The following is an 11,631-nucleotide window of genomic DNA, read 5'->3' as shown; positions in this document are numbered from 1 at the left end:
ATTTTTAGTGATGACTGTTTATCAACGTGCTTGCAAAATTCCTGCACGCTCCTGGGAGCACCACCTTTTTAGAGATGGGCTGAAAACGCAGAGACAGAATTGAGAACCGAAGAAGACCAAAGAAGAGGGAGGAAGCTGTGAAGAGCTGACCGCCTACTCCGTGTTGGTGTGGGTGGCGCAGAGTTCTTCCAGCACAGGGCACAGGGAGCCATCGCTGGAGGCTGAGAGCTCCGACCCGGGCTTCTGTGTCTCCTCCCATCGCCCCTCCTTGCCCTTCTGCCCCAGGTAGAGGGCAAGAGTGGGCCCGAGGGAAGCCCGCGACCTCTGCGTCTGTAAAATGGAGCAGTGAACGACGTGAAGTCAGGCAGGAGCCCGGGGCGCCGGGCAGGCCTGGCACGTGCTGGGGAGGGGTGAGGAGGGATCATGGCAGCGCTCAGACCCGTCCTCCCCTTTCCAGGCTTTTTGGCCCAGCCCACTGAGGTGAAGATTACGGGGGTCACCTGGCGCAGTGTGAGAGCTGGCAGAGGCAAAGCCGGCCACCTGCTCCCCAAATCCTCTCCTCCAAGAGACTCCCAATAAAGAGCCGGGAGGAAACCCCAGGGCCCCTCGGCGCTCCCCGCGGGAGAGCAATGGTTCTGGAAGCCGCACCCTCCCCGGATCCCTGGGGCGGCTGCTCGGCGCCCGCCGGGAGCCTCCGCCCCCTCCACCTCCTCCCGCGGCGAGGCGGCGCGCGAGCTGGAGCCGGTGCGCGGGGCCGCCCGCACCTCGTCCCCGGCCCGTCCCCGGCCCGTCCCCGCTCGTCCCTCCGCTCCCGCCCGCCGCGATCCGGCCTCCTGCGCCCGGGACCCGAGAGAGGTGAGTGCGCCCCGGGGCAGCGCGGGGTTGGGCCGGGACGGCGGGGCAGGCAGCGCGCGGATGACGGCGGCCCGGCCCAGGGGACCACGGACCTTCAGCAAGGCCGGCTCCCTGACATCTCCTGCGGCGGAAAATTCAAAATCCAGTCTCCAGATAAAGGCCTTAGCGGGGAGTGGAGGAGGAGGAGAAGGGCTGGGAAATAGGTCCGTGTCATCCCAAGGTCCACACTGATAATGCTTTGGGGGCCCAGGGACCTATCACCCAGAAGGTGTGTCACGAGAGGGGGAGTTTGGGGGTGCAACGGGCCGGAGGAGGCCGCCCTGCCCAGGGCCCCCGCGGTCCCCGCAGATTTCAGAAGTCCAACACCATCCAGGTCCCCGGGACACACACCCTGACCCTGCATAAGTGCAGCTAAGGCCCAAGGAAGTGCGCCGTGGGCGGAGTCCAAGGACCCGGTCCCAGACTGGAGACTTTCCTGATGGGGGGCGGGGGGGGGGGAGGAGGGGGCAAACTAACGTCTCCCGAGTGCCTGCTGGGGCCTGGTGCTTCTCCAGGAGCATCTCCACTGTCTGTCTCCGCTCTTCCCCCATCCATTCCCTATGGCCCATTCAGCAGCCCCACATGGAGGGAGCTGGTCCCCGCCCCCCTGCCAGTACAACTCACACTCTAGCTGGAGAGACAGATCCACCTTGTTTCTCTTTCCTGCCCCAAACGATCAGAATCTGAGGGGGCACTCGCCACCAGCAATATACCCTTGGACTAGTGAGAAATTCTTAAGCCCCCCACCATCAATACTCAAAGGACCCCTTCTGTAGCCACAGCATCATAAACACCAGTCACTGGGAGGAATTCCAGGATGCTCCTGCCCCCTTGTGGGGTTCAGTTTAGAAGTCACCTCTTCCAGGAAGGCCACCTTGACTGCTGTCCTCTTGATCAGATGCTCTGGTACCTTGGGCTCCCACAGTATGGCCCTCCTGCCCTTCATCCTGTGATCATACCTGCTCTCAGAGTATTGTCATTGCCGTATCAATCCCAGCTTTCCCTCCTAAGTCAGTTTCAAAAACTCAGCCACTCTAGTTCCATGTTAGTATATACATAACATTTTTCTTGATTTTAGTTTGGAAACTGGATGATTGCAGAACCTCTATTCAGGAAATAGAAACTTTTCTCTGTTGGTCATCTCTTCTCTCTGGCCAGCCCGCACTGGCCCGGATGGCCCCTGAGTGGCTCTTTCAGGGGCACAAGGCAAAAAGTTACCCAGAGGTCCCCTGGGCCTCCCCCTCGGTCCAGATCCCATGGGCATCTTGGCTCTAGCACCGTCTCCTCCTGCCCCCCACCCTGGTTCCTGCCCCACCAGACGGCCCCCCGGGAGCTCAGCTCCTGCCCTCACATCCACTTAGCCACACAAGCCTGCATGACAAGTGGAGGACGGCATGCAGGCCACTCACTGTCCCCTGGCTGTCTCCTGCTCCTCTCCAGGCTTCTTTGCTTCCCGTCCAAAAAGGCACACAGAGCAGTTTACTGTGCCCCCTGCCTTAGCAGATGGACCCCAGGCTCCTCTCCTGAGAATTCTCTTAGAGAATCTCAGCCTCTCAGTGGCCACCCAGTTTCCGCTCGCCGTCCCCAGCACCGCACACAGCCCAGAATAGGATGTGGAAGTTCTCAGGAGTCAGGCCCGGCGCTGCCCCGGGCACACACTGTGTGCCCCTCTTGGTGTTCAACTGGACCCCAGTGGTCAACTCCGGGATAGGAGGGAGAACCCCCCACTCACTCATGGTTCCATCACACTTGCGTACAGTTCTTTTTCAAAGGAAATTGTGTTCCGCTCGCAGAAGTGGAAAACCAGTACCCTCTGCCACAAAATGAAGGTAATTAAACCAATAAAAACAAGGAAAACCAAGAAGTGTTGTTAGACTTCAATGGGCACCTGTTGCCTGCATAGCACACCCGAGTCTAGCTCTCCAGGTTACAAAGCGAGATTAATAAGAATTAAAGAATTCAAGACACACTAACACCCAGCTGAGACTTTCTCCTTAGTGCAGGAAGATGAGCTAAGGGAGAATTAGCTAGAGGTGCCTGGTGGCTCAGTCAGTTAAGCATCTGACTCTTGATTTCAGCTAGGGTCATGATGTCACAGTTCGTGAGTTCAAGCCCCGCATCGGGTTCTGCCCTGAGGGTGTGGATCCTGCTTGGGATTCTCTCCCTCTTTCTGTGTTCCTCCCCGTCTTATGCTCTCTTTCTCTCTCTCAAAATAAATAAAACTTTTTTTTTAAAAAAAGAAAGAATTGGATAGTGAATAATAAAATATATGGCTAAACTCCTCTCAGTCAGCACCTGCTGAGTACAGAGCACCACATAGAGCCTGAAGTGATACAGAACAAGCCTTCAGTTTACCTATCCTGGAAGGGCCACCCAGGAAGCCCACCCAGATGTGCTTCCAGGAAGCCCACCCAGATGTGCTTCCTTAACAAGCTGTACTCGTCCTGCTGTAAGGGTTGTTATATGCTTTACTATAATGGGGTATTGGCTTCTACTCCCAGTGTAAGTGGGGGTTCCATAAGAACCCCCACCAGGTCTGTCTCAGTCACTTACTATCCAGGTATCTATTCCCCACAGGGCCTGGAGCACAAGCCCTGAATAGGAAGATGAATGAATAATGATTGAATGACTGTGTTGACCTCCTTGACTTTGGTCCCCCTGGGCCTCTTCCCACAATGCCTTTCCTTCCTCCTCCTCTTCTTCCCTGTCCAAACCCCATACCTTTCATCCTTCAAGGCCCACCTGAGGGTCTAGATTTTCCAGGAGGCCTTTTCAACCCACTGAGCCCACCCGGATGTGTCCTGCCCTTTTGTATTCAATCCCTGGCAGTGCCTGTGCCCAGAGGAAATTCAGTTCCATGGTCCAGGGTGTTCCCCACACCTGCACGGGACAAGCAGAGTGGGTGACGTCACAGATGCTTCATGTCTACTGTGGAGTGAGTCAGCGTGGTTCTTCCCTCAGGGATGCAGCTGAGTCGGGTCTCGGCAGCCGTATGAGTTCCCTGCTGCTGCTGTAACAAATTACTACAAGCTTGGTGGCTTAAAACAACGCAAATTTAATCTTGCAATCCTTGAGGTCAGAAATGGGTCTCACTTCCTTTTTCAGTTTCTAGAAACCTTGTAGAGGCTGCCTGCATTTCTTGGCTGGTGGTCAACTCCCATGTTCAAAACCAACAAGGGCTGGTTGCATCTTTCCTACCTGTGGAAATTCCAGGATACTCTCCCCATCTTGAGATCCTTAAATTAATCACACCTGCCAAGTCCCTTTTGCCATAAAAGGGCAACACAGTCACAGGTTCCAGGGATCAGGACACAGACATCTTTGAGGAGGGGCATTATTCTGGCTGCCATATAATCGCTGTCCCTGGTGGTCAGAGGGCACTGTGGCTGGTGGTATATTAATAATAATTGACATTTACTGAGCACTTACTCGGGCCACGGACCGTTCTGAACGCATCACCCAGCACTCTGAGGTAGGTGCCATAGTTACCACCTTCACGGTACAGGGCAGGCACTGGGAGGTTAAATAACTTGGCAAGTGGCAGAGCTGGGATTTGAACCCACGCAGTCTGGCTCTGGTGCACCCTCCTGACCTTGGGGCTACACTCCCTCCCTGTCACCATTCTCACCTCCAAGATACCAGCCAGCAGCCTGCGAGAGGCCAGGCAAGGTCTGAAGCCCAACAACAGGAGGGGGAGAGTTTTCACCGAGATTTTCTGGGTGAGGCCCCATCTCTGGCCAGTCCCCTCCCATTTCAGCCCTCTCTCACCCCATTAGGGGTACCTAAGCCTATCTCGGGGAGCTGCAGGGAGCTTCCGATGGTTCTTCAGGCAGGTGGGCCTGGAAAAGCTCCTGGGTGCCAAGTACCAGTCAAATTCACCTCTGCCCTCCCCCCACACCCCTCCCCCAGGCATACAAGCCCCATAGAAGGCAAGTCTTATACAACAAACCAAAGAAAAGGAACCACATTTCCCCAGCTCGCCATTACAAAGAAGCCTGTATATCTGAGCCAGAGGAGAACACGGATGCCTTCCACAGGCACTCGGTGAGGAGGGGTGCCCTAACGTTTATTGAGCGCCCACTAGGGGCAGGCATATTTCCAAGAGTTTTATACTCAGTAACTCATTTAATACAACAACCCTATGAGGTACTGTTATTATCCCCATTTCACAGATAAGGCAACTGGGGCAGAGAGCGGTCATGTGACTGTTCAAGGTCACACAGCCAGTATGAAGATTCAGTCCATTCTCCATGAACAGGAGAACCAAGGCAGAGGCTGGTCAAGGCTGGCTGAACAGTCCCAGCCTGACTCCCTGTATTTCAGTTGGCCAAGCCCCTTTTGTGCCTTCCCAGCATAACCTGCCCTCTTTGCACCTGCTAGGCTGGGCCCCTGGTTTCTATGACAATATATTTCTTTTTTTTTTTTAATTTTTAATGTTTATTTATCTTTGAGATACAGAAAGAGAGCACAAGTCGTGGTGGCAGGGAGGGGCAGAGAGAGAGAGGAGACACAGAATCCGAAGCAGACTCCAGGCTCTGAGCTGTCAGCACAGAGCTCAACGCAGGGCTCGAACCCATGAACCATGAGATCAGGAACTGAGCTGAAGTCAGACACTCAACCGAGTGAGCCATTCAGGTGCCCCTGTGACAACAGATTTCTTGAGAACACTTTTATATTTCATCCTCACACCAATCTTCTTTATCACCCCCATTTTTATTTATTTATTTTTATTTTTTTAAATTTAGAGCAAGCAGGGTTGGGGCAGAGGGAGAGACGGGGTAGAGAGAATCCCAAGCAGGCTCTGCACTGTCACAGAGCCTGATGCAGGCCCAGAACCCACAAACCATGAGATCATGACCTGAGCCGAAATCAAGAGTTGGATGCTTAACCGACTGAGCCACCTAGGCGTCCCATTGCCCCATTTAAAAAAAAAGAAAAAACCAGGCACAGGGAGGCCACATAACTTGCCAGAGTTCTCCAAACTAGAAAGCAACAGGTTTGGGATTTGAACCCGGACATTCAGATGCTACCCCCTCTCCCAGCCCCCAAGCCTGAGCAAGCCCAGCCTGAAGGCCTCCACCCGGAGTCAGTAGCCAGGCATGCGACATGGGTTCCCCAGCTCTCCAGAAGTGTGTGCTTGTACTCCAGCTGGACTTGTGCTGTCTTCTCCACCAGCCTCAGAGTTTCCTGCTTTGGGTGGCTCCATTAGTCACACTCCGTCTGAGAGCCTGGGGATTGTCTGAGTGGGAGCGGAAACAACGTCGTATTAATCAGGTCAGTCTGATTAATCAGTTCAGGCCCGAGCCTGCCGGAGTGTGGTTGATGCCAGAAAAGATAATGCGCAGAAAAACCAGCTTCTTGCTGCTTGAAACTGTTCTGGCAGGAGCATGACTCCGCAATGACAAACATTTCTCAAAAGGAGAGTCACACATACCCGAGTGAATAGCCAGGAAGCTCATGGCCACAGGCAGCACAGGGCAGGGGAATCTGCAAGAGGCAGCGATGTGCTGCTGACGTAGCAGAGTGAGGAAGCAGGGACTCCTTCAGGGGATAAAGACAGATTTCCTCTGAGGCTGGCCAGCTGTGCTCATTGGAAGAACCAGCTGGAAAAACAGTAATTTTTTTAAAGTAGATAATCTGTGCACATTCTAAATATGGGCATATTCTTCCATTAGTGTGAGTTTGCAGTGAAGACGCATCTGGCCCGTGCACTTTTGTGTCACTCAGGGTCTTGGCAGGAAGCGGACGCAAGGTCAAGCAGGGTGACCGAGGAGAGGTTTACACAGGGGACGGTTTTTAATGATGTGGGGATAGAGTTAAGGGAACCAGCGCAGGAGTCTGCAGCACCCTGGGCCTGGCGTCGCTGCTGCCCCAGGCTGGAGGGGGCAGAGGAAGAGCAGAGTAGGACAGGGACTCCGGCAGGAGCTAAAAGGAAGCAGCCAACCTGAAGCTACCCTGGCAGGGAGATAAATAGTCCCTCCTCCTCACTCTCTTGCCATTTTCTGATCCCAGTTAGTGCTTCCCATTGGCCAAACCCAACAGAAGCCAGAGGGCAAGGGAGGCTGGTGATCCAATCCAGGGAGCAGGATGGAGAGGGGTGGACAGTAGATCTGGATGGGCCCATAAAAAGTCCTCAAAAAGTCCTCGGCACTTTTCTGGCCCTCAGGAAACAATCCCTTTCAACCATCCCATCGGCTGCCATTTCCGGGCCCTGCAGCGGCCTCCCTAACCCAGACACTGGGAAAATGCAAATGCCGAGACCGAAATCCCATGAGAGTCTGGAAAAGAAATGGACGTGAACGTCACTTATGCCAGGTATGGAGAAATTCTGACCACGTCTCCAGAGTCCAGCCCATTGCGGGAGATGATTGCTGTGGGCAAGGAAGATGGTTATTAGCGCAGTGTCTCAGATCAGCATTCCATGGGCCGTAATTTGCCATTCCCTGGGACCAGGAAGGTTCTGGAAAACAATGCATGCTTCATTTTAACATGGTGAGCTGTTGGTTGTTTGCAAGGCCAGTGCCAGGTTTTGTTTACAAAACAACAAATTCTACTGCTCCTGCCAATGACTGGGCAGCTTGACATCAAGAAACGGCAGAAGTCGAGCCAGAAGGTGACGTTGCAGACAGGGTGACGAATCTCTTTGCTTCCCCAAATCTAGCATCTTCTTAGGGAGAGCACAGCCAGAGATGCCAACCCCATCTTCCACAGGCCAGCTCTGGATCTTTCAGTGAGTAGTATAGGTGCCATGCTGTTCGGTCTCTAAAGAGTAAAGCATGAATCCAAACAGAGCTTTGCTTTAATCGAAGAGTATTTATCCTCGTGAGAGGTTCTGTGTTTGGAGATCTGTAAGCAGAGACTGTGTGCTAGAAAAAGGCAGGGAGAGAGGGCCACCAGACACTGCCACACCGTTCCAACTCCAGGGGACACCATCCGGTCGGTTCCAGTGTGTACGGGCCCCCCGGAACCGTGCGTCGTGGCAGCCTGGACAGGATTCCCTTGGTAATAACCTTTCCACATGGCATGCACGGTTTGTACCCCTGGAAGCCAGAATCCTGCATCTGGCAACTGACGATGGGCTTTAGAACACCCCACTCCTTTCCTGGGGGACGGGACCCGATTGCTGCAAGAACAGCTTCCCTTAAGACTCTCTCAAGTCCTGCTTCAGACACTCAGAACCGAGTGGCCTCAGGTAATTCACTGAATCTCAGCTTCCTAATCTGTAAATTGGAGAGAATAAAACTACTTGGAATTCAAAGAGAGCAGCGTGCATAGGCACTAAGGACAGTAAGCATTCAAAAGATAAGAGCCTTGTAGAAGAGGGTATTGGGAGGAGACAATAATGACAGCTAATATCTACCGAACCCTAATACCTGCTGGGTGTCGAGCTAAGGGCTTTGCCTGATTTAATTGTGAAATTGCTTCAACCCCCTTTTGAAGGGGTGTCCCCATTTCGCACATGAAGAGCTAGGCACAGAGAAGTTAAGGGACTTCTCCAAGGTCACCCTACTGATAGGTAACAGAGCTAGGACTCTAATTCAGACACTGGCTTTGGAAGGCAAACTTTTTTTTTTTTTAGTTTATTTATTTTGAGAGAGAGAGAGAGAGAGAGAGAGCACACATACGCACGCGTGGGGAACGGGCAGAGAGAGAGAGAGAGAGAGAGAGAGAGACAGAATCCCAAGCAGGCTCCGCAATATCAGATGTGAGACTCGATCTCACTAACCGGGAAATCATGACCTGAGCTGAAATCAAGTCAGACACCTAACCCACTGAGCTGCCCAGGGCTCCCCTGGAAGGCATACTCTTTAACAAGTACTCTCAGCCTGGCAACTTTTGAAAAGCATATGTGCATTTTTATGGCCTGAATAGTCAATCCAGAAAACTCCATGTGTGAAGATGTTGCAAGAAGGAGGAAGATGTCGCACCAGGGGCCCCATCCAGCCTCTGCTTCCGCTGCCTTTCCTGCTGAGGTGTCCTCTGCCCTCTTGTTCACTGTCCATCTCCCTCCAGAGACTCCCCTAGGGGCCAGGTCACAAAGTGAGCAGCTATGAGCCACCCAGAGGGGTTAGCAGAAGGTGAGACATCTCTCCATTTCTTTACCTCTCCTGCCTGCTCTCTGACTGCCCTCCGTCCTAACCCCTGACCGCCGGTCCTAATGACCAATGGCACAAGTCTGCAGACTCCCGCAGTGACCATTCCCAGACACTCAATTCACAAATTGGAATGGGGTGCCATCCTCTAAGCCAGGCGCTGGGCCAGGAGTGAGAGTCCTACAGAGAGACGTCTGTGCGCCAATGACCCCAGTGGACGGTGCAAAAGACGCTGAGAAGGGGTCAGGGGAGCAGAGCACAAATTGCCAGGAACAGTCGTCAAGGCCCGGTAGCAGAAGTGACTTCTGGGTCTTAAAACTGGGGCTGGAGTTCAGAAGATGGGGACAGGAGTTCTTGTGGGTGGAGGGGGCCACAGGAGTTGATGTGAGCGAGCAGAGGTGCCGAGGGAACAGCTAAGGCTGGCTTGGCACAGACTGCTGGCTCTGGGCTCACCTGCCTGAGTTTGAAACCCACTGCCTCCACTTATTACCTGCGTGACCTTGGGCTCATTACTTGACCTTTCTGTCCCTTATTCCCCCATGTGTAAAATGGGGGTGATAATGGTATGTACCTAATAGGATCATCTAAGCCCTTGGCACAATACCACAAGCCCTGGCTGCTGTTTTTGCTGTTATCCGTGAGCCCGAGGGGCAGAGGGGGAGACCGCCTCCTCGACTTCCCTCCTTGACCTCCACAGCAGGAGGTCTGTGTTGTGACTCAGGCACACTCAGGCCCTGGGAAGCACCAGCACCGGAATCCAGGAAGCAGCAAACCTAAGTGCAGACTCCTGGAGGGGGGCGCCCCGGCTGAGGTCAGGGGAGGTGCCGGGGGAGGTGCCGAGAGGCTCAGGGCGGCAACGCGGTACCGCATTTACTGAGCGGCTACCGATGTGCTGGCGCTGGGGATAAGGACCCGCAAAGTACAGGAAGGTCGCTTCATGCACTCTTCTCTCAGCTTCCCCAGGGATGTGGCTGGAGAAGGAACCTTGTCCTTCTGCAGCCAAGACCAGTCTGGCCCACCCTGGCCACCCAGAGCCTGTTCCGGGGACACGGTTGTAGAGGGTGGGGAGTGCTGTGCCTCTAGGACAGGTCTGAGCCACTGCGGTTCCTCCTGGCAGGCGCCTAGCCTGTGGCCTGCGGTCAGAAAGGCTGGGTAAGGACCCGGCAGGGCTGGGTGTGTCCGACCGGCAGGCGCGGGAAAGGGGGAGAGGATAGAGGAAATCAGGGCACAACGAGGAGGAGGAGGGCCCGGCCAGGAAGTGGACCCGCCGGTGTTCCCAGACCACCCCTGCCAGCCGTGCCCACCCTGCTTGCTGGGCGTCGGCCCTAGGAGGGGGCGCCGACAACTGCGACCCACACGCGGGCCCTTCACCGCGCAGGTAGGTCCCCCCCCCGTTGCGCCCCCACCCCCCCCAGCTGGGCCTCTTCCTCTCGCCAAGGTCGTGGGGTCCCTGGCGCGCCCGCAAACTGCTTGCGGACAGCGGCCGCGTCCTGGGCACTGGCAGCCAGTTCCCCGCCTTCGCCGAAGCGGCCCCACGAGCGCGCGATGACGCTTCGGGCCGGTGGGGCCACCTGTGCGTGCGCGGAGCGCAGCCACCAAGCGTGGGAGCGACCTCGTGTGCACGGGGGATGGGGGGGCGGGGGGGGGCGGTGCGCGGGGCGGACACGTGCGGGAGCGGCCGGGTGTGCGCGCGCCGGGCGGGGCGGAGGCGGCCAAGTGCGGTCGCGCCCTGGGCGAGCAGTACCGGCAGACCGCGGCTGCGGCCAGGCCCCGCCTGGCCTGGTGTCTGCCCCCGAGCGCCGGCGCGCCCGGGCCCCCCTCCGCGGTAGAGTGTCTCCTCCCGCGGTAGCTGCCTGGGTTAGCAGCCACCCCCTCGGCTGGCTCTGTGGCCACCTGGTAATTAACACACACACACACACACACACACACACACACACACACACACACACAGCTAACCCTTCTTTTCCCAGAGCTCGGCAGCACAGGGGACCCAAGATTCAGTGTGGGCCAGGCTCTCCCTTCCTTCCCCCAGGCCTGCGCGGTGTCTTTCACGTGAAGGGCAGGTGTCCGGCAGAGGGAAAGCTTGTCTGCGATTGGCCGAAGGAGCGCCCGGATGAGGTTGGCAAGGCCACCTGCCCGGCAATCCGTGGGCCCGGGTACTCCTCAAGCTGGAGAACAGTGACGCGTTGGCCAAAAGGCACAGGAAGACACTTTGGGATTCAAGAGGAGAAAAAGAGGAGGGAGCACCGATTTGGAGCCAGAGGCAGGTCACTTCCTGTGGCTGGGCCTCTGTGAAATGGAAATAACTACTTTAGGGAGGACAAAAGAGATGTGAGAATGTTACAGATCTGAGATGGTGAGATTGTGTTGTTCTCCCCGCAGGTAAGCTTCCAAAGAGAGGATGGTGGAAAAAGGATTCCTAAGCTTAACAGGGGATGCCGGGCTGGAACAGTGTGGATGCTATAATGAGAGCTCAGTTCCAGAGGGAGATGACGGGAGTGCAAATCTCAACTCTTACTCTTAGGAGAGCGATCACCTTAGCAAATCAGCTACCCTCTTTTTAAGCCTCCGTGTGATTTTCTACGAAATGGGCATGATAGTCGAGCCTGCTCCCTAGGGTGTTACGAGATCATACTGGAGAAGA

The 11,631-nt window shown here is 55.3% G+C and overlaps 1 protein-coding gene across 3 annotated transcripts in view; it reads left to right on the top strand.

Annotated features, from left to right (window-relative positions):
* Positions 1–367: 367 nt before the first annotated feature.
* Positions 368–11,631, top strand: part of GPR68 (G protein-coupled receptor 68) — a 29,434-nt gene continuing 18,170 nt past the window's right edge. Inside the window, exon 1 of one of the 3 annotated variants that reach the window (XM_045060401.1) lies at positions 368–855. The gene's annotated coding sequence lies outside the window, so the exon portion shown is untranslated. Of the gene's footprint in view, positions 856–9,704; positions 10,366–10,960; positions 11,370–11,631 lie in introns of those variants that run through there. The other 2 variants (XM_045060403.1, XM_045060404.1) reach the window with 2 other exon arrangements.

This window comes from Felis catus, chromosome B3, assembly GCF_018350175.1.
Source record: "Felis catus isolate Fca126 chromosome B3, F.catus_Fca126_mat1.0, whole genome shotgun sequence".
NCBI lineage: Eukaryota > Metazoa > Chordata > Mammalia > Carnivora > Felidae > Felis > Felis catus.
The sequence above is the reverse complement of the archived record's forward strand: the minus strand, read 5'-3'. Positions and strand labels throughout refer to the sequence as shown.